Source organism: Ovis canadensis, chromosome 11, assembly GCF_042477335.2.
Source record: "Ovis canadensis isolate MfBH-ARS-UI-01 breed Bighorn chromosome 11, ARS-UI_OviCan_v2, whole genome shotgun sequence".
Taxonomy (NCBI): Eukaryota; Metazoa; Chordata; class Mammalia; order Artiodactyla; family Bovidae; genus Ovis; species Ovis canadensis.
The window spans coordinates 50,855,521-50,875,575 of record NC_091255.1 but is presented as its reverse complement, the minus strand read 5'-3'; the positions used below and the strand labels follow the sequence as shown (position 1 = coordinate 50,875,575).

General features: G+C 42.1%; 1 protein-coding gene across 4 annotated transcripts in view; it reads left to right on the top strand.

Annotated features, from left to right (window-relative positions):
* The first annotated feature begins 3,197 nt into the window (after window positions 1-3,197).
* The window catches only part of STAT3 (signal transducer and activator of transcription 3), a 75,077-nt gene continuing 58,219 nt past the window's right edge, over window positions 3,198-20,055 (top strand). For all 4 annotated transcript variants that reach the window (XM_069603788.1, XM_069603786.1, XM_069603787.1 and 1 more), the window contains exon 1: window positions 3,198-3,539. The gene's annotated coding sequence lies outside the window, so the exon portion shown is untranslated. The remainder of the gene's footprint in view (window positions 3,540-20,055) is intronic.

Here is a 20,055-nt window from a genome sequence, read left to right as displayed (position 1 = left end):
CCCTTATTTATATGATGGGCGGAGGGTGCAGGCATCAGGTTTTCTCCTCCTTTAGGTCCTTCCTTCCTTGGTGATCCAAAAGGAAGTTTTATCCTTGATATGAAGTCAAGGAAGAACAGCTATTCAGGCTGTCCAATTGAACACACTTGGGTTTGAATCTGACTGTCATTTACCAGCTCTTTGTTCTTGGGTAAGTCACAACGTTATGGTAAGCCTCATTTTTCTAATTTGTAAAATCAGAGTATCATGGAGCTATTTTAAGGATGAAATGAATTAATAGATGAGTTGCATAATACAAGCTCAGAAGCAGTAACTAGCAATAGTAAACACTCCACGTGTTAGCTATTGCTAATATGATTATTCAACACTTGTTGATTAATATTTCATAAACTCAGGCTTAGGTGAGTTCTGGGCTAGATGCTAGAATTATGAAAGTGAGTATGAAGGGATTCAGGTCTCCAGAAACCAAAAGCTTAGAGGAGATGTTTTCAAACTGATGGACAAAGGAGGCAGCCAGGCCTGATTCTCATTCTGAGTTTGCATGTAGTCTCTGTGGGACCTTGGACCAGTCTTTCAACTTTCTCTGCCATAGTTGCCTAGCTGAAAATGAGAAATGTAACAGTACCCACCTCACTGGGTTTTGGTGAGGGTCAAATGAGATAATCTATGTAAAAAGCTTAGCACAGTTCCTAGAAAACGGTGATTGTTTTATAAAAGTTAATTATTAATTTTATTTACCAGGAAGTAGGCTAACAAATGGATTCATTGGAGTCCAAGGTGGAGAATGCTAAACTAGATGGGGAAATAACCTGTTAAAGGAATCCAGGAGAAGAGATTAACTTTGCCAGGAAGAGTCTTGGAAAGCCCAGAGGAGGTGATGCTGGAACTGGACTTTGAAGAATGAGTAAGAGTTTTCCAGTAGGGAATGAGGAAAGAGAAGATATTCCAGTTGGAGGCAAGGGGATTTGCAGAGGCGTAAAGTTACAGAAGTTGTTTGGAGGAGGGTAACAAAGTCAGCATAGGAGCTTCAGGTGTTTAAGATGGAGGGGATGAGATTGGAAAAGGGAGTTCAGGTCAAAGCATTGGCTCGGGTGAGAGAAACTTCTGTCTTCAAGCCAAGGGGGGCTCTGTAGTATGGAGAAAGGCCAGTGGCTGCACTGGAGAGAGGTTTCATAGGTGAAACAGATAGATTCAGGGGTAGATTTTCTGTGTGAATTGAGAGGAGGGCAGTGAGGGAAACAAAGGTCAGCAGAGGAGTCTGGAAGGAGGGCAGGGTTCAGGTGGATGGAACAAAGTTGTGAGATGTAGATTCTAAAAACCTGGCTCTGGGGACTTCCCGAATGGTCCAGTGGCTAAAACGCTGCACTCCCAGTGTAGGGGGTCCAGGTGTGACCCCTGGTCTCCATCCCTGGTCAAGGAACTAGATGCCGCATGCCACAACTGAAGAGCTCACATGCCGCAACTGAGGGAAAAAAAGACCTTGCCACGAAGACCCAGGGCAGCCCAATAAAGAAATAATAAATACTTTAAAAGTAATAAATATAATACATAATAAAAACCTGGCTCTGAACCCATCTGGTATACCTCTGAGTATCTGTGATCTTGAGATGATCATCCTATTTCTATCATAATTTCCTATCAGTGGATAATATAGCCTCTATCTGCCACTTATAATTGTTGTGAGAAACAAGAGTGTATCAGTAAGAAATATATAAATATCAGCCCCTATGTTATTAAGGAGGTAGTCAACTGCATGGGAAAGCACAGCTGAAGCAGAGTTTAGGTGAGGTGGAAGGTGGAGGATCTGCCCTGAAGGGAAGATTAAGATGAATGCAGTCACACACACATACACACACTACAGACAAATATAGCAATTTCCAGGCTGGGCTGGGTCTATGGGAGAGCAATAGGAAACTTGCAGCTCCACCAGGAAAGACCCTACCATTTACCCTATAGATGCTCTCACCTCTTTATTTGCATATATGGTGGTCCAAAGGTCTAAACTAGGGAACCAGAAGAATTTGTGAGTAAAATGTCATGCTGTGTATTTCTGGGACTAGAATCCATAGTCTCCAACAAACTCTCAGATTCCCCAAAGGTTAGGAGTCATTGATTTTCCCACCAGAAATTAAAGAATAGCTATCCTTGGCGAGAAGGACTGGTGGGGGAAGGAGGCATATTTTCAGTTTTAATTTTCACGTTTTCTGAACTGTCTGAATTTTCTAACCACAAACATGTGTTAGTTTCATTGAAAAAGCTGTCATCAAGGTTTATTTGGGTGTTGAGATAACAGGCCCTTTTTAGATTTCATCTTTAATACCTCTTTGTACTAAACAAACACTAATAGCTGTTATTTTTAAAAACCCTAATAGTCTTACACACACACACACTATAATGCAAAGAACATCTATTATGTGAGGTGAAATGTCTACATTTCCTATAAACTACTGGTTAATGCAGTAAAACTTTCATTCGAAGTAGATGAGGCGAAAAAGATAAAGGCACGCAATTTCAAGTATTTCAACTCAGACGCATAAAAACAATGTGTATACGTGTCATTCTTCATTGGTACTGTCTCCTTATTCCCTTGAACCTGCCAAAGTGCGAGCCGTTGGCCTTTGATGCTTGAAGCGACGGAACGAAGGGCAGGGTTAAATCCACTACCTTCTCCCCACGCACTCTAGTAATTACTCTATTTCCACGTCATGTTTCCGGGTGTGTGTGTCCCGACTCACGCAGAAACTGAAGTTCAAAGCAGGCGGGAGTAACCCATGTTCTTTTTGCTGTCCCCAGAAACCCATTTCGGGCGTTGGGCCCCTAAAGGATCTGGCGACACCTGAGGACTGTCTAACTGGCTGATTCCCACGTGGTAAGTGCCCCCAACCTTGCCCCCACGTGGTGCCAAGGGCCGGGAAGAGGGAGAGCAGGCAGAAGGGAGCCGCATCAGGGGCATTTAAAGTGTCTTGACGTCACGCACTGCCAGGAACTCAGCTGAGTTTTCAGCAGGACATTCCAGTCATCTTCCCTCCCTCCCCCCGGGCTCCTCTGCCCAGGGCCTTGGTTCTTCCCCAGTTGTTGCGGAGGGAGGAGCCCTAAGAGTCGGAACAGCCAGAACAGGGGCGTTCCCAGCCTTGTATTGGCTCCGCCCTTCCACCCAGAGGCTCTCTTCATTGGCCAGTGGGTGGGGCTTCGGATGTAGAGTCTGCTCAGCAGGGCTTCTGGGTGGCCGAGAAAACTGGTCATGTTATGAATTATACATGAGCGGCGTGCCTAGGCCAAGCGGGGGCTGGGCGGGGATTGGCTGGAGGGGCTGTAATTCAGCGGTTTCCGGAGCTGAGGCGGCGTAGACAGGGAGGGGGAGCCTGGGGTTCCGACGTCGCCGCGGAGGGAGAGAGCCCGAATCGGATCCCTGACGAGCACCCCAGCTCCGCGCTCTCCCCGCTTCTGCCAAGGGAGACTCCGCGGCCTGAGGGAGCCCCGCGGCCCGCACCCCGGCGCAAGCGCAGCCCCGGCCAGTCGGGCCTCAGCCCGAGCAGCAGGTGAAGGGGGTTTAAGGGTGGGGCTGCCCCCCGACGGCCTCCAGGCCTGGGCATCCCGGGGGAGGAGGGGCGCGCTGGGAGCTTCTGGAGTGTTTGGGGGAGTAGTGAATGGAAACTTCAGTGGGGTCAGGGGGATACGAGGAGACACGGAGAGTCGCTGTGAAGGGACAGTTTCCCGGGATGACAGGAGCCGACCTCTGAAGGGACGGGGTGCGCTGGAAGGAAGTTTCGTTCTTTGGAAAAAGGGGAGACGCAGAGGAAGAGAGAGAATGGACTGGAGGGGGAGGACCGTGGGGCGAGGGTACTCTAGGGTTGGGGGGCAGGAGCGAGGGACAGCCCCCCGACTTCCTGCTCCCTGGGGCTCTGGGGACGTTCCGGCCACGGGAGCGACTGTCACGCCGGCGGAGATCACGGAGTGGGGGGGGGGTTGGCAAGCGCCTCCTCCCCGCCCCTCGGCGGGGCCCGGCGTCTCCCGGCTGAGCCACTTCCTCCGCCTTGCCCTGTTCCTGCTCCTTTAGGAGCCAGCTGTGCCCCCCTGGAGGAGGTAGGAATAGGTGTCTTCCCTTTACAGCCTTGCGGGCTGTTTGGTTATGGGTAGGATTATTGCATAAGATTCAAGTTTCCTGTAGGGAAATTGACAGCCTTGTACTCTTTCTAAACTCCCCCCAGCCTTTTTCTGGGGTAAAGTCGTGTTTCCCTTCTCCCTCTTCCAAAAAAAATCCAAATAAAACCCCCATCAACCCAGCTCTAAAGAGAAATAAACCTTTTTCCTCCTTGACATTGTTCTTTTATAACCACCTGGTAAACTTGGCCAGAAGATAAATAATTGAGCCCTTGCGTTTACTGGATTGTGGTGTTGCTTAATTGCATAGAACAGAATGAACCAATAGAGAGTGGGAGTTTCTGTCTCAGAGCCAAGATCTTGGGTAAATGCGGAGAGAGAAACAAAGACAGGCTGGCCTTGGCAAAGCCATGTGTGCAAACTTTACCTGTGTTTGGGGGTGTGGTTGCACTTCAGTTAGCTTAATTCAAACCGTCACCTGAGTGGTTTTTTCCATGTTTAGTCCACATCTTTCTGTGTTATATCAAGTGGATGCATGATATTGACACACTTATTCTTATTAAAAATGTATATAACATGTCCTTGCTGGTTGGTTAAATAAATAAAGGGCATATTTATTCTGTGTGTGGGTTGTAATTTTTTGGTTGGCTGAGCTAATACAGCGTTGGTTTGAAGAAATCAGAACTGTAAATTATCTCAATCTTTTATATGTGGATTTAGACTGTTATGACTTGATTTAGCCAATTTTATGTTTTATATCAAATATGTCTGTACTCCCTGAGTCAGCACATTTATTTCCTTATTACGTGTGCCAGGCTGAGCAATGGCACCCCACTCCAGCACTCTTGCCTGGAAAATCCCATGGATCGAGGAGCCTGGTGGGCCGCAGTCCATGGGGTCGCTAAGAGTCGGACTCGACTGAGCGACTTCACTTTTACTTTTCATTTTCATGCATTGGAGAAGGAAATGGCAAGCCACTCCAATGTTCTTGCCTGGAGAATCCCAGCAACGGGGGAGCCTCGTGGGCTGCCGTCTGTGGGGTCGCACAGAGTCGGACACGACTGAAGCGACTTAGCAGCAGCAGGCTGAGCTACTAGTAAAATTTTTGCAGTGACATTTGCACAGTGGGATGGAGGAAAGAAGTCTTTAATACCAAAAAAAAAAAAAGAAATTGTAGATGCTAGAGGCTTTTTTTGTGTGTATTTATTATTTATTTATGGCTGGATAGGGTCTTAGTTGTGGTGTGTGGGTTCAGTTGCCCTGAGGCATGTGGGATCTTAGTTCCCCCACCAGGGATTGAACCTGACTCCCCTGTATTGAATGCGCAGATTTCTTAACCACTGGACCACAAGGGGAGTCCCTGAGGCTTGACCTTAATCTCTATATTTGCTAGCATATCTACCACAAAGAACCACTAGAAAATTCATAAATCTTCTATCTTTATATGTAGTTCTTTTGGGAAGAATAGCCATCTAGAAATATCCATAGTTATGACTTGACCCACAAAGGGTAGATAGTTCATGTAACCTTAACTCTGCTTTGAAGATAAGGAAATTGAGGTGTAAGGAACGAGACACTTGCCCAGGCAGCAACATACCATAGTGATGGAGCTTGTACCTTCTGTATATTTTGTTTGCTTTTGACTATCTATGCTTAAGTATTAGGTCTTAATTTAGAGTGACTGTAGGTCCTACTGGGAAAAGTGTCAGTGAAATTCTAACACATACCTAGACCATCAATATCCTATAAGACTCCAAGGGAGATATTTAAAATAAACAGGTGAGTCCCGTTTAGGTTGTTACAGAATATTGAGCAGCATTACCTGTGCTATACAAAAGGTCCTTTTTGATTATCTCTTGTAAAATAGCAGTGTGTACATGTCAGTCCCAAACTCTCACTCTCCTTCCCCTCAGGTAACTTTTTAGTCTGCATAATTTACCATCAGAATTTAGCTATTTGCTAATGGAAAGAGAGATTTACTGAGGCAGGTTTGTAGGTGAAGGACAGTCATGACCTAAATGTCATTTAAACCAAAGTGTCTTGTGGCTTAATCAGTGGTCATTTGTATCTCCAGAAGGTTGCTCTTTCCTCCTGCCTCTGCATGTCATGACTTTCAGATGGTGAGACAGGGCAGAGGTGGTGGCCATCATTCCAGAGGCCGAGTCCAGCACCTTTAAACCTTATGGCTTTCTCAGAGGTGATGTACAGATCAACAAATATTTACTTTTTATACCTTTGTGAAAGTTGTTAAGAGGAACAAGATACCTTGTTCACAGACCTTGCAGTCTACTGCGACATCTTCATAAATTTCTTATCCATGTAATGCAACTTGATTTCCTCAAAGAGATGGTGAGACTATAAGCCCATCCTGTCCAGCAAGGCAACTGTTACATGTTTTAAAACATATAGCACAGATTTAGAACATTTCCATTATCACAGAGTGGAATGCTTCGCTGTTGGACAGTGCTTCACTAAGCGCTACAGGTCTTCAGAAGGAGGAGAGGTTATGAGTTGTCTAGAAGTCTTCTTGCCAGAGGAGAGATTTGATCTGAGACCCACATAATGGTTGGCATTTGACTGATGTAAAGAATTCGGGGCGAGGAGGTATGGTGATACAGCACAGACCCAATTCTAGTAGATTAGCAAAGTAAATGGAGGAGGAGTAAGAGGTCTTGAATGCCAGGTCAAGGAGTTTAAAGATTTTTGAAGCCAAATATTGATGTTTAATTATGGAGTGCCTACTACATGCCTGACCTTGGTTAATTTGTATAAAATAAATGGGTATGTGTGGCCTCCACCCCAGGGAAGTTGTCATTGAAGATGACCATATAAACTGGACCAGCACCCAAAAAGAGGGGTCCTGATTTTGCAGATTTGTGTGATTAAGTGCAAAAGTGTGTGTTTTTGTTTTTTTTTTTAATGAGGATTTTTAACTGGCTACACATGTCCACTCACATTTTCTGTCTTCCATATTTAAAATAATTTTACCTTAACTTTTGGGTCGTGTGTGACAACCAGCCAAAGAACACTCAAAGGACATGTCCAGATCTTCGAGAACTCCTGGTGTCCTGGAGCAGCCTTGGTGAGGTCCAGCAGAATGACATCCCTGGGCTATCTCAATCTGTGTTGGTTATGGTGAAAAAACTAATATTGTGGTTGTTACATACTTGTTGCAAGGAACCTTGGGTTACAATGGGGCCGTTTTGTCAGGATGGTTTTATGGTACTTTGGTAGTGAGTTGTTTGAAATAACTCCAGGTTTTGAAAGGAATAGGATATGCAAGAAAGGATTTCTATTATGTTCAGTTTTCCTATATCATATTATTAATATCACAACTCTTAGTTCAGATCAACAAGCATTTATGTAATGAGAGTCAGTTATGCTAGGCAGGATCCAAGGATAATGCAATATGGTCCCTGTTTCATGGAACCGGAAGTGGTATTATAGGGGCCAGGGTATGTGCTTCGTCAGTAGGGACTTAGGAGTGGGAAGATGACAGCACAGTGGTTCAAAGGTCAGACTCTGGAGTCCAACACAATCTGGGATTGGATCCAATATCTGCCACTTCTTAGTCAGAATCTGAACCTCAGTTTTCTTATCTATGAAAGGAGAGGCTAACAGTGTATATCTCCTAGTGCTATTGAAGACTCCAGGAGGTGATGCTGGTAAAATACTTAGCATAAGCCTGGTGCACAGTAAGAACTCGCTAAATCTAAGTTTTTATTAAATGTCTAAGAAAAGAGATTAGTTCTTTTCAGGGATGAGAGAGAAAGGCTTTATTATAGAAGGGTATTCACGTGGGAACACAAGATTAGGGTTTTATAGGATGATTAGGAATTCTCCCAACAAAGCTGAGTTGGTGAATAGCTATATTCAAGGCTGAGGGAACATGAGCGTGCAGAGGCTTAAAACAGCGTGGTGTGTTCAGGGAGCTATAAGTGGAAGTTCTTAATTTAGGAGAACTGAGGAGAAAGGAAGCTGACTCTCAGCCCTTCTGTTAATAATTGGGTTCAGATGTTATTAAGTTGTTTTTTTTCTTGTTTATAAAAGTAATGCATGCTATTGTAAAGAAATTTAAATTTGTCGAAATAGAAACTATGTATTTTTTTAATATGTGTCTTATTAGTTTGGTGTGTGTTTCTCCAGCTATTTTGCAGCTGCTTCTACCTACCGATTTATCTTGGACAAATTTATTGCAAATTCCTTTCTAATAGCCTAATAAAAAAGTAATAAGAAAGGCAGACCTGGCCCCAAAGTAAAGTTTAGATTGTCTGGTTTCCTTTCTGCTAAAACTTCCCCCCTCCATCCTTAAGAATAAATGACTTTCCTAATCACTGAACTTTTCCCTGACCTTTGACTTTTTAACTACATCAAACACGAGCTTTCCTAAGGTAACTGTTACTGTAGTGTCGAAATGTTTGGGTGAGGTGAGTTTGAGGATTTCATGATCCACAGCTGTGATAGGAGTCAAAAGAATGGCAATGAGGTCAAACTTCCTGCGCTTTTATCCCAGATCCAACACTTCTTAGATCTTGGGTCAGTTGCTTTAACTTCTCCGGGTTTCACTTTCTCTGTCCAGAAAGTGCAGATACCAGATCCAGTTGTAAGGGATTTGTGAGGATTGAGCAAGATAACGTATGTGAAGTACTTTGCACAGAACCTGGGAGATAGCTAAAAGTGGAGTGCTAATAATTGCTATTATTAAAAACCACAGTATCTAACTATAAAGTCACACCAGTTGTGATTTGTGGTAGCCTTTCATGACCCAAAGGAAAGATGGAGTAATCAGGAGCTTCTAACCTAATAGGAAAAAAACTAAATGAATAGGGAGCAGGGGGATTTACACTGTGGTGGAGGAGATGGAGGCTGTCACGCAAAAGGAACAGGGCACGTTTACACGGATGCCTTTGTCAGACGTATGTCTCTCTACATCTGATGGTGGCCCATTTATTTGAAGTAATATTCAACACATGAGATTTTTATGGCCACTTAGGAATGTAAACAGTCCCTTGGAGTTCTTGATACAAAAAGTACAGATAATACAAAAGGTTTGAGGGGTGGGGGACTCAGGCAAGGAAGGTGGGCCAGCACACAGCTTGGGGATGAGGCCACAGATTGGGGGTGAGGCTGCACCCTAAGTAGAGTGAATAAGCCTATGAGGCCAGGAGGGGATTTGTTCTTTCACATCTGTGCTATGTGAGTGCGTGTGTTTTCATTGGAGGAGTCGAGCTTTACTTTCCTGTCCTGTAACTTTCCTTTGCAAACGAAAACTCAAAACAGCCTTGTGGTTTAAGAAGAGCTACTCAGCACCTCCATGAAACAGATTCTGTTGCACCAGCTCTCCGGTTTGGGGTCAGAGAAGGCCGAAGAGAAAAGGCCTGCCGCTGTTTGTTGGCCGAATGTGGGGCGGGAGGAAGCCAGCAGAGTTTGAAAGAGAAAGTAAACCTTCTGGTAAATAAATGGCTTCCCTATTGTGGGGGAGGAGTGCAAATTATTAGGGGGATGTTTGGGTAGTTTTTGTAGAAGCCATTTCTGAAAACTGATTGAGATGATTGAGGGTGAGCCCAATTTAGGGAAATCCTGCCTGGCCTGCTGTGAACCCACTGTTATTCCCACTTTGTTGATTGATTTTATTAGTTTGTGGCAGCCTAACCTCCCCTTCTTTTTAGAATTGGAGGATCTGAGTGTGACTTTGAGCACCTGCTTAGTAAAAGCTTCCTGAAATGCTTGTTTTTTGCTTCTTTTCTAATGTTCATTTTGTTTTTACTTTTAAGCGAACACTTTTTATGACAGAAGCTAAAATCATGAGACTTTCCCTTTGTTCTTTCCTCCCCCTCCCACCTCCAGTCCACCCAAACGTCATCCTCAAAACCTCAAAACCCAGATGTTAGCTGTGTAATTACCTCTCCTCTAAACCAAGCAAAGTGCAATCTTGCGTTGAGTTGGCATTAAAATCGTCAGCCTTTGAATTTCTTTCTACTTGTGGTTTAGATACAATAAATATTTAATCTCAGACTGACTTGGCCTGACAAATCAGTCTTGTATTTGGGCCTCTTTTTATCAATAGGTTTAGAGAAAGAAAATTTATTGAAACATTAACCAAAATAAAACGTAATTAGAGTGGTCACTGTCTTATGCATCAAGGCAGGTGGAATAATCAAAGCCAAATCTCAATATTTATTCTTTTTTATTACCTCATATTTAATTTGAACAAATGCATATATATCAAAATTTATTCTTAATTCCGTGTGTTATTACCCTTTCCACTCGAGTACATAAATAATTAGATAGAAGCACCTGGGACGCCTAATGGTCCTGATTACTATGTTGAAGAATCCTAGGTTCATGGAGCCATCTAAGATTCCTGTTTCTCAAATGTACTGCTGTGGTGCTGAATGTTGATAGGGCGGGAGTGGCAAGGGGAGGCTGTCCCTATAGGGGGAAAGGGGTGGGGGATAGGTGAACTCTGTCCTTCCCACTTAATTTTAGTTTGAACCTAAAATTGCTCTTAAAAGTCATTTATTAATTTAAAAACAATCCTGCAGAAATGACTGTGTCCTGGGTCAGAAGTGCCCCCTATACAGCTGTGTGATTCCAATGACTTCCACCACTGGATTCCCTAAACTTGGCAAAGAGAGTGGCTTTCTTTTACCATTATCTCCCAAGTAATGGAGAATGCTACTAGAAGTGGGGCATCCAGAAAATCCGTACAGTCTCTGGATGAACCTGCTTCCCCTTTCCTTAGGAGAGATGAATGCTAGTCTGAACTACAGATTTTCAGCAAGAATGTATCAGTTTTGTTTTTCAGTTCCAGACTAGTTTTCTTATTTTAGGGGGGAGGGGGAGTTTAATCAGTACAGTAAATGGAAAGTCTCCCCTTCATCTTATCCTCTGAACTCTCTCTCCCAGGGACAGCTAGGTGCCTATTTCTTACTTTATCTTTCCAGAATGATCATGTGTGATATACAAGCAAACATGTTATTCTTTCTCTTTTTTTTTTTCCTTCCACAGACAGTAGCAAATTATACCTATAACTCAGTATCTTTTTGAAGACACTTTGTTTATCTTAGAAGTTACTCCATGTGAATATGTTTATATCTGCCTCATGTTTTTAAGATGCGTATAGTGTGCACTTAGGGTGGAATGAAATATTCAGTTTTGTGATGTCACATAGAAGAACTTGGAGGAGGAAAAAAAATTACAATTTATTTATTTTTAAATCATTTTTGAATCATCGTAGTCTTCTAGGCTACGGATGTCATAATTCATCTAATGATAGGCAGAGATTGCAGAATCTAAAGACAAAATAATGATGTGGTAGGTATCATCATGTTTGTCTTTGGGGCTTCCCTGGTGGCTCAGACGGTAAAGCGTCTGCCTGCAATGCAGGAGACCCGGGTTCGATTCCTGGGTCGGGAAGATCCCCTGGGGAAGGAAATGGCAATCCACTACAGCACTCTTGCCTGGAAAATCCCATGGACGGAGGAGCCTGATAGGCTACAGTCCATGGGGCTGCAAAGAGTTGTCTTTAGACACAGATAAATAAATCTGTACCTGTATACTTTTTGTGGGCTTCCCTGGCTGCTTGCTCAGCTGGTAAAGAATCCATCTGCAATGCGAGAGACCTGGGTTCAATCCCTAGGTTGGGAAGATCCCTTGGAGAAGAGAAAGGCTACCCACTCTAGTATTCTGGTCAGGAGAATTCCATGGGCTGTATAGTCCATGGGGTTGCAAAGAGTGGGACACGACTGAGCGACTTTCACTTTTGCTTTCATAATTTTAATGTTTTAATCATAACATGCATACTTTTTATTTATTTATTTATTTTGGTTGTGCCAAGTGGCTTGCAGCATCTTAGTTCTCCAAGCAGGAATCGAACTAGCACCCTCACCAGTGAAAGCATGGAGTCATAACCGCTGGGCAGACAGGAAGCTCTCCTATACATACTGTTTAGAAACGTAGCTTTTCAGTTGACAGAGTGAACATTTTCCCCTTTAAAGGTAAACTTTGTTTTGTTTCTGGCCGCATTGTGTGGCTTGCAGCATCTTAGTTCCCCTGACCAGGGGTTGAATCCGGGTCATGGAAATCCTCACCACTGGATTAGGAATCCTAATCACTGGAATCCTAACCACTAGGCTACCAGGGAACTCCCTAAACATACACTTTAATTCTGGGGAGAAGTCTAGCTACATCATTAAATATGAAACTCCAGTGTGTGCCTGTCACTTGCACAGGTAGGAATTGTTGCATACTTTCACTCCCCAAATTTTTAAAACTTACTGTTCGTATACCTATGATACCAGGACCCAGCTTCCATTAATCTCAATCACTCCATCCCTGAATCACAACAGTAACTTTTGTCTAAGTTCCCCCTTGTTCCTTTGGCAAGTGAAGACATAGTTTTTGTTTTTGTATTTTTCCTGGATGGGTCAGGAATATTCCCTGGAGGAGGGCATGGCGAACCATTCCCTTATTCTTGCCCACAGAATCCCATGAACAGAGGAGCCTGGCAGGCTACAATCCAAAGAGTTGGACATAACTGAAGTGACTTAGCACACACATGGATGGGTTGCTCCCTGATCCTTCTGTTTGAGTTGCCTAGCAGCAATTTGCAGAGCGTGGTCCGCAGTAGGTCTCTGAAATCCTTTCAGGGTGGGTCTTTGAGTTTAAAACTATTTTTATAACATTATTTTTATTTTTTAAATTAGTTGGCATTTGTACTTATACTATTAGTCCTTGTACTCAGTGCACTTTCAGGGGAATCCATGATAAAACAGTAAACAATATTAATTTCATTCTCTCTCGGCTCTTGATGACTTTTTTTTTTTTAATGGTTTTTTGATACTCTGTAGTGAAATGGCCCAGAGAAAGCAATGGCAACCCACTCTGGTACTCTTGACTGGAAAATCCCATGGATGGAGGAGCCTGGTAGGCTGCAGTCCATGGGGTCGTGAAGAGTAGGACAGGACTTTGCTTTCACGTTTCACTTTCATGCATTGGAGAAGGAAATGGCAACCCACTCCAGTGTTCTTGCCTGGAGGATCCCAGGGACAGGGGAGCCTGGTAGGCTGCCATCTATGGGGTCGCACAGTCAGACACGACTGAAGCAACTCATAGACGGCAGCCCACAGCAGCAGTGAAATGACAGGGCTGCAGAAAGCACTTCTGCTGCAAAGAAGTCGGGTGGAATAGCACTTGTGGAATTGAGTTGTGATCTCAAACTAGCTGCTTTCTTTCACGAAGCACCATTCTTAGTTGAAAGAATGATGGACAGACCAACAGGGATATTGATATTTTCTCAAAAATGAAAGGAGGGAAGCTTTTTCTTCAAGGAAAACAACCGACATTATTTGTTGCCGATGCTTTAGAGTGGAAATTAGAGTTTGAGAAACTGATATCTACTACTGTGTGTTTGACAGCTTCTCAGTATTCATGTAATTTTTTGGTAACATGGTTTTGTGATAGTTTATAATAAATTATGTTGGTATTTGAAGGCCTGCATGTCTCTGAAATAGTGTTTTACAGATAGTTGGTGCATGGCATTACAAAATCATGCATGAAAACATTCCATTCAAAATGCAAGATAGACTAATGGATTTTAGTGTAACTGTGTATGAAGAGTTCATTGCCATGGTTTCAGAATCTACATTGCCTCTAACCTTGAAGAAACTAGTACTTGTCAAGTTTTGATGTAGTATTAAATAATGTCCAAAGTTATCTGCAAAGATTCTTAATATACTGTCCTTTCTTTTCCAGTGAGTGTGAGGCCAAAATTTCTTCCTACATTTCAACCAGAACAACATACTGCAACAGGTTGAATGCAAAAACAGAGCTGTGAGAATCCAGGTGTCTTCTAAGCCAGAGATTAGAGAAATCGTTAGAGAAGCTTCCAAAACTTTAACAATGTCACTCTTTCCACTAAATTTTTTTTAAATAAGTTGTTTTTCATAAAGATGTTATTTGTGTGGAGAAGGAAATGGCAACCCACTCCAGTATTATTGCCTGGAAAATCTCATGGACGGTGGAGCCTGGTAGGCTACAGTCCATGGGGTCGCAAAGAGTCGGCAACTGAGCGACTTCACTTTCACTTTCACTTTTAGCCTTTGAATTGTTCATTGTTAGTGAATAGAAATATAAGAGTTTTGCATGTCGGCTTTGTATCAGCAACTTTGCTCAATTGTCTATTAGTTCTTACAAGATTGTGTGTGTGTGTAGAATCTTTAGGATTTTTCTATGTCTGAAATCATGTTGCCTGTGAACACTTTTCCTTTCTGATTTAGATGGCTTTTATTAATACTTGTTTATTTTTCCTAACTGTTCTGGCTAGGACTTCCAGTACTATGTTGAAAAGTGGGGAGAAGTGTTGAAGTGGACAGAACAAGCATCTTTAACTTGTTCCTGATTTTAGTAGAAAATCTTTTGACTCTTTCACCATTAAGTGTGATGTTAGCAGTAGGTACTTTATATATAGCTTTTTTAATGTTGAGATAGTTTCCTTTAATTCTTCATTTGTTGATTGTTCTTGAATCATGAAAACATGTTGGATATTGTCAAATGCTTTTTCTGCATTAAATAAAGTGATCATGTGGTCTTTCTCTTCAAAAAAAAAAAAGATGTTATTTGTGTAATAGGTTGATTTTTAAAATAATAAATATATTCTAAATTTCTCAGTTTTAGTTTGTAATACAGTAAACATTGATATATCTCCATAAACAAATGTTCCTTAGGATCCTCAATTTTTAAGGGGGTCCTGAGAATAAAAAGTTTGAGAACTGCTGATCAACAGGTTTTAGCATAAGAACTCCTTGAATAGCTGTTGAAGAAAGAAAAAAAAAAGATTTTGTGGTTCTGTTCCAGAGAGTCTGGGTTAGTAGATGTAGGGTTATTTTTAACAAACAGCCAGTGTTCTGATACTGGTGGTCCTTGGTGTGAGAAAGCTGCTCTGAAGGTTCAGAAGCTATAAGTCTTCAGATTAATGAAGTCATATCCACAGGGTTTAGAAATCATTGTTTTGGGGATAAAAGTAAATGGTAGCCATGTGGTCTTCCAAGGAAAAATGCTTTGCAGATTTCTTTTTATCCTGTTTGTTCTTAGTATTTATGGATCTGAATATTAATAAAAGGGGGATTATAGTTATAATAAATAGTCATAAAGAATCACTTGGCCAAATTAGAGTTCGATTTGGTTTTATTGATAGGCTACCCATGAACATATTAAGATAGTTTCTGCAGGCTTGGGTTAATTTCTAGACAGTTCTGGTTAAGAATTGTCTTTAAATTCTATAAGAAGTGTTCTGTTTCAGACATGTCTTTAACGTTAGTATATATGTGTAACATAAGTAAAGCTCTCATTTTCCTTCTTATAATTGGTTGTATTACAAATTCAAAGAGAAGTTTACTTGTCAGAGAGAATACAGCAGAGGTAAGACTTCAAAACATATGACTCCACTCAGTTCAGTTCAGTTGCTCAGTCGTATCCGACTCTTTGTGACCCCATGAATGGCAGCACGCCAGACCTCCCTGTCCATCACCAACTCCCGCAGTTCACTCAGACTCACGTCCATCGAGTCAGTGATGCCATCCAGCCATCTCACCCTCTGTCATCCCCTTCTCCTCCTGCCCCCAATCCCTCCCAGCATCAGAGTCTTTTCCAATGAGTCAACTCTTCGCATGAGGTGGCCAAAGTATTGGAGTTTCAGCTTTAGCATCAGTCCTCCCAATGAACACCCAGGACTGACCTCCTTTAGAATGGACTGGTTGGATCTCCTTGCAGTCCAAGGGACTCTCGAGTCTTCTCCAGCACTACAGTTCAAATGCATCAATTCTTCGATGCTCAGCTTTCTTCACAGTCCAACTCTCACATTCATACATGACCACTGGAAAAACCAAAGTCTTGACTAGACAGATCTTTGTTGACAAAGTAATGTCTCTGCTTTTGAATATGCTATCTAGGTTGGTCATAACTTTCCTTCGAAGGAATCAGCGTCTTTTAATTTCATGGCTGCAATCACCATCTGCAGTGATTTTGGAGCCCCCAAAAATAGTCTGACACTGTTTCCCCATCTATTTGCCATGAAGTGATGGAACCAGATGCCATGATCTTTGTTTTCTGAATGTTGAGCTTTAAACCAACTTTGTCACTCTCCTTTTTCACTTTCATCAAGAGGCTTTTTAGTTCCTCTTCACTTTCTGCCATAAGGTTGGTGTCATCTGCATATCTGAGGTTATTGATATTTCTCCCAGCAATCTTGATTCCAACTTGTGATTCTTCCAGCCCAGCGTTTCTCATGATGTATTCTGCATATACGTTAAATAAGCAGGGTGACAATATACAGCCTTGACATACTCCTTTTCCTATTTGGAACCAGTCTGTTTTTCCATGTCCAGTTCTAACTGTTGCTTCCTGACCTGCATATACCTGTTTCAAGAGGCAGGTCAGGTGGTGTGGTATTCCCATCTCTTTTAGAATTTTCCACAGTTTATGGTGATCCACACAGTCAAAGGCTTTGGCATAGTCAATAAAGCAGAAATAGATGCTTTTCTGGAACTCTCTTGCTTTTTCCAAGATCCAGCGGATGCTGGCAGTTTGATCTCTGGTTCCTCTGCCTTTTCTAAAACCAGCTTGAACATCTGGAAGTTCACGGTTCACATATTGCTGAAGCCTGGCTTGGAGAATTTTGAGCATTACTTTACTAGTGTGTGAGATGAGTGCAATTGTGCGGTGGTTTGAGCATTCTTTGGCATTGCCTTTCTTTGGGATTGGAATGAAAACTGACCTTTTCTAGTCCTGTGGCCACTGCTGAGTTTTCCAAATTTGCTGGCATATTGAGTGCAGCACTTTCACAGCATCATCTTTCAGGATTTGAAGTAGCTCCACTGGAATTCCATCACCTCCACTAGCTTTGTTTGTAGTGATGCTTCCTAAGGCCCACTTGACTTCACATTCCAGGATGTCTGGCTCTAGGTGAGTGATCACACCATTGTGATTACCTGGGTCATGAAGATCTTCTTTGTACAGTTCTTCTGTGTATTCTTGCCACCTCTTTTTAATATCTTGTGCTTCTGTTAGGTCCATACCACTTCTGTCCTTTATTGAGCCCATCTTTGCATGAAATGTTCCCTTGGTATCTCTAATTTTCTTGAAGAGATCTCTAGTCTTTCCCATTCTGTTGTTTTCCTCTATTTCTTTGCCTTGATCACTGAGGAAGGCTTTCTTATCTCTCCTTGCTATTGTTTGGAACTGTGCATTCAGATGCTTATATCTTTCCTTTTCTCCTTTGCTTTTCACTTCTCTTCTTTTCACAGCTATTTTTAAGGCCTCCCCAGACAGCCATTTTGCTTTTTTGCATTTCTTTTCCATGGGGATGGTCTTTACCCTGTCTCCTGTACAATGTCACGAACCTCCGTCCATAGTTCATCAGGCACTGTGTCTATCAGATTTAGTCTCTTAAAGCTGTTTCTCACTTCCACTATATAATCATAAGGGATTTGATTTAGGTCATACCTGTCCTTGGAAGAAAAGTTATGACCAACCTAGATAGCATATTCAAAAGCAGAGACATTACTTTGCCGACTAAGGTCTGGCTAGTCAAGGATATGGTTTTTCCTGTGGTCATGTATGGATGTGAGAGTTGGACTGTGAAGAAAGCTGAGCATCGAAGAATTGATGCTTTTGAACTGTGGTGTTGGAGAAGACTCTTGAGAGTCCCTTGGACTGCAAGGAGATCAGTATTGGGTGTTCTTTGGAAGGAATGATGCTAAAGCTGAAACTCCAGTACTTTGGCCACCTCATGCGAAAAGTTGACTGATTGGAAAAGACTCTGATGCTCGGAGGGATTAGGGGCAGGAGGAGAAGGGGACGACAGAGGCTGAGATGTCTGGATGGCATCACTGACTCGATGGACGTGAGTCTGAGTGAACTGCGGGAGTTGGTGATGGACAGGGAGGTCTGGCGTGCTGCGATTCATGGGGTCACAAAGAGTCAGACACGACTAAGCAACTGAACTGAACTGAACTGAATGGTCTAGTTATTTTCCCTACTTTCTTCAATTCAAGTCTGAATTTGGCAATAAGGAGTTTATGATCTGAGCCACAGTCAGCTCCCGGTCTTGTTTTTGTTGACTGTATAGAGCTTCTCCATCTTTGGCTGCAAAGAATATAATCAATCTGATTTCGGTGTTGACTATCTGATGATGTCCATGTGTAGAGTCTTCTCTTGTGTTGTTGGAAGAGGGTGTTTGCTATGACCAGTGCGTTCTCTTGGCAAAACTCTATTAGTCTTGCCCTGCTTCATTCCGTACTCCAAGGCCAAATTTGCCTATTACTCCAGGTGTTTCTTGACTTCCTACTTTTGCATTCCAGTCCGCTATAATGAAAAGGACATCTTTTTGGAGTGTTAGTTCTAAAAGGTCTTGTAGGTCTTCACAGAACCATTCAACTTCAGCTTCTTCAACGTTACTGGTTGGGGCATAGGCTTAATTACCATGATATTGAATGGTTTGCCTTGGAAATGAACAGAGGTCATTCTGTCGTTTTGGGGATTTTATCCAAGTACTGCATTTCAGACTCTTTTGTTGACCATGATGGCTACTCCATGAGTCCACTAGCCTGGGAGTTTCAAGACTCCCAAGTTTGTGTTCTGGTTTTATCTCTTGTCTTTTGTGATCACTTAACATTTTGATAAAGTTGTTACATTATCTTGGAACCTCAGGGTTCTCTTTGGCTGAGTGGTTGACTGGAAAATCCAATGTGAATTTATGCTTCAGGCCAAGTTCTGTTCGGGTGTAATTTTTAGTATTTAGATCATAAGCTACTTCCAATGCAAGCTTAAATAGGGTTTCTAAATTCTAAGTTACTATCTTTCTAAGTATTTATTCTTGTTCTTTCTAAGCCATGTCCACTCTCTCACTTACATTGTAAGATGTAAGCCATGTCTCTCAAATTTTCAGATTTTAATTTCATGAGTAATTGAGACTTTTTCTTAACCTTCTCTTTTGTAGATGCTAATGGATAAGATCAGCTGCTCTCTGAAGTTTGCCCACATTATGCTAAACTATGGTGTACAATGAGGTCACCTATTTTTCCAAGTATGCTATGCATTTTGATAAGAATTTCATAGAAAAGCTTGTCTAATTTGGGGAGATAACTCATCTTCCTTCTTAAATACAATTGAAACTCTGTTGGGTCAGCTTATCTTTTAAAATATTTTTCATAAAGCTCAATACATTTAAAACATTAGTAGGTTATATAAGAGCAGTCTTAGGATGCATAAAAATTGAGCAGAAAGTACAAAGAACCCCTCTCTACCATCTTGTCTCTGCTTCCTAGTTTGTCCAATTATTGACATCTTGTCTTAGTGTGACACATTTGTTACCATGGATGGGCCAATATTGACACATTATTATTAACATTAGAATTCACTGTGTTACACATTCTACAGATTTTGACAAATGTATAATGACATGTATCTACTGTTAGAGCAACATACAAACTAGTTTCACTGCCCTGCAGATCCCCTGTACTCTGCCTATTCATCCCTCCCCCAAACCCTGGCAACCACTGATCTTTTTTATTATCTGCATAGTTTTGTCTTTTTCCAGAATATCTTTTGGTTGGAAGTAGTCATTTCAGTTTGCCTTTGTTCACTTGGCAACTCTGATTCAGATTCCCCCATGTCTTTTCAGTGCTCGATGGTGCATTTCTTTTTATTGCTGAGTAATATTCCATTGTCTATGTGTACCGCATTGTTTATGCATTCACCTATTGAAGGACATAATAATTGTTCCCAAGTTTGAGCACTTATGAATAAAGTTGCTATAAATAATTTGTGTGCAGGGTTTTATGTAGATGTAAGTTTTCAGCTCATTTGGGTAAATACCAAGAAGTGGGTTTGCTCGATACTAAAGGAAGGCGTGTCACCAGGGATCGCTAGATGACCAGGTTGAATGGTTGTCAC